Source organism: Salvelinus fontinalis, chromosome 17 (genome assembly GCF_029448725.1).
Source record: "Salvelinus fontinalis isolate EN_2023a chromosome 17, ASM2944872v1, whole genome shotgun sequence".
Taxonomy (NCBI): domain Eukaryota; kingdom Metazoa; phylum Chordata; class Actinopteri; order Salmoniformes; family Salmonidae; genus Salvelinus; species Salvelinus fontinalis.
The window spans coordinates 40,773,417-40,776,709 of record NC_074681.1 but is presented as its reverse complement, the minus strand read 5'-3'; positions in this window follow the sequence as shown (position 1 = coordinate 40,776,709).

Below are 3,293 nucleotides of genomic sequence, written 5' to 3'. Positions count from 1 at the left end.
ATGGTTCATTTAACAAGCATGGGAAACAGTGTTTGAACCCTTTACAACGAAGATCTGTGAAGTTCTTTGGATTTCTACGAATTATCTTTGAAAGACAAGGTCCTGAAAAAGGGCCGTTTCTTTTTTTGCTGAGTTTATGTGTGTGTGTGTGTGTGTGTGTGTGTGTGTGTGTGTGTGTGTGTGTGTGTGTGTGTGTGTGTGTGTGTGTGTGTGTGTGTGTGTGTGAGAGAGAGAGAGTGCGCGTGTGACTGCGCTTGCTTTAATATTTATGCAGGTGAAACCCAACAGGCACACAATGTTCTTGGCAGCAACTGAAGATGAAACATACATTTGTATATGACATAAATATACATACAAATGTGCATGTGTCTGCTCAAACGGTCAGAAACAGACTCCATGAGAGTGGTATGAGGGCCCGACGTCCACAGGTGGGGGTTTGGCGGTGGGTCAGTCATGGTGTGGGGTGGCATTTCTTTGTGGGGCCGCACAGCCCTCCATGTGCCCGACAGAGGTAGCCTGACTGCCATTAGGTACCGAGATGAGATCCTCAGAGCCCTTGTGAGACCATATGCTGACACATGCACATTTGTGGCCTGCTGGAGGTCATTTTGCAGGGCTCTGGTAGTGCTCCTCCTTGCACAAAGGCGGAGGTAGCGGTCCTGCTGCTGGGTTTTTGCCCTCCTACGGCCTCCTCCACGTCTCCTGATGTACTAGCCTGTCTCCTGGTAGCGCCTCCATGCTCTGGACACTACGCTGACAGACACAGCAAACCTTCTTGTCACAGCTCGCATTGATGTGCCATCCTGGATGAGCTGCACTACCTGAGCCACTTGTGTGGGTTGTAGACTCCGTCTCATGCTACCACTAGAGTGAGAGCACCGCCAGCATTCAAAAGTGACCAAAACATCAGCCAAGAAGCATAGGAACTGAGAAGTGGTCTGTGGTCACCACCTGCAGAATCACTCCTTTATTGGGGGTGTCTTGCTAATTGCCTATAATTTCCATCTTTTGTCTATTCCATTTGCACAACAGCATGTGAAATTTATTGTCAATCAGTGTTGCTTCCTAAGTGGACAGTTTGATTTCAAAGAAGTGTGATTGACTTGGAGTTACATTGGGTTGTTTAAGTGTTCCCTTTATTTTTTTGAGCAGTGTATTTTAAAATGTGTGATGTGGCCTGCACACTGTTGTAAAAACAAAATTCAAATTAGGTGGGGTAAAGTTCTAATTCAACTGTCTAATCTTCTTCATCTTCTACCAGTTACTGATGGTGTAATCTGCCTGGTGGAGCCTTCTGCCATAACAGACTTCCATGCAGTTGTAAGTACTCTTAATACTCCACAGATTTTTCATGATGGGTTTAGAGTAGAACACCACAATTGTTAATTTTCATAACAGGAGGACGATGACGACACCTTGTCAGCTGCCACAGAGAGGGAAGATACCGAGAGGCCTATTGAGGTTCACACCCTAAAAATAACATCTAACAGTTGATGATAGTGTTGTACCATAATAAAATGTGCACCTTCTTTTTCTCTAACAGAGCAATGCTGGAAATTACAATGAGGAAGAGGGTCCATTCACCTCCACAGCACAACTTACCTAAGTAAGATGTTGTTCAGCATTGGCCCATGACTTACAATGAAACTAAGTAGACCTGGCCCTGTGAAATTCAATGTCATTTTTGTTGTGTTCCTATAGCTCCCTGTGAAACAGCGGTGTACTTAGAGAAACAAATTGAAAAATGTCATTTAGAAATTGACCACATAAGGCTGCAGATGCAAAAGATAAAAATAGAAATACAACTGCTGGAACATCAGTTAAAGGTGGGTGATTACTGTATTAACTACTGTACTGCATTTGTACTTGAAGGAAATAAAGAAGACTTCATAAAAAGAAAGGCATATTGTCTTTATTTGACACTGGAGAGGTGATGGGTCAATCAGAAATGATTTTAGCATATTGTGTCTCTGACTGCTCTTCCATCTGGTGCGTCAGGATCGTTATCAGGATCATTCACTGGCTGAGTAGGATGTTGACCTCCTCTAATTGTGGCAATGTTGTGGAGAATCACACATGATCTCACAATGTCACATGCCCTTTCTGGGTTGACCCTGAGCCTATGAAGTCACTGGAACCGGCCTTGAGCATCCCAACGGTCATCTCTACCCTTGCTCGTGTCCTGCAGTGAGCCAAGTTATAACGTTGCTGCAGGCCGGGCTCAGGATTAGGGTAAGGGGTCAGCAAATAGGGCTGGCAGGGGTACCCTCTGTCACCGAGCAGGTAAACATCAAACTCTCTTATGATAATATGAGGATACAGTTGAAATTTTCAGTTGCAATAGGAGGAAACAAAATATTGATTATAATAGCACATAGCTAAATATATCAACTCACCACCGGCAAATCTAGCGCTCAGTGTACACTCACGAATTCGAGCGTCATGCACAGTTTGTTTCCACGTTGCTGATAGTGTGGGCTGCATCACATATGATCTTCAAAGTGCAGAACAGTAATTAGTTGCAGTTGCTGTATTGTGAAGTATCTTTCATTTGGAATGCTACTATTTAGGCTGACCTGCACATTACTGCTGTGTGTCTGTGACTTGGGAACACCACAAAAGTGTACGGTAAACGTTTCAGTGCAAGAGTCACATTTCTGACAGCCCGACAGATGATTGCCTTGGAAATATGCTCAGCGTCACCAATGTTTTATAGAAAACTCCCATTGGCAAGAAAACAAAAAAATTATTTGTTCTGAACTGAGAGCATGTCCACGATGTGTCATATGAAAAACTGAAACGGTCAAACAGATAATCATCAGGGAATGATAAAACATCCAAGCAGGGTCTGATCACTCTCTACCGACGGAGTATTTGTGCTTCAATATCAACTGGCTCTTCAAGAAAAGGACACGCCATGTCTGACACCTCTTTCAGTCTGCAGGCTTTAGCTAAAGAGGAGGAGAAACTCGGGGTTAGTTGAAGAAAACCTGCCAGCGAGCAGGTTAGCTTCACAGAGTATGTTGCCATAGTAACTGACTCAGAGTTAAGCTGAACTGGCTTTGTGAAACCGAAAACCCAGAGTTTCCTTCAACTCTGAGTCAAATAACTCTGAGTTTTCACTAAACCCACTTTCTGAAACAGGGCCCTGGCCGTGTGGTGCCAGGACAACAACCTCTCCCTCAACGTGATCAAGACAAAGGAGATGATTGTGGACTGCAGGAAAAGGTGGACCGAGCACGCCCCCATTCTCATCGACGGGGCTGTAGTGGAGCAGATTGAGAGCTTCAAGT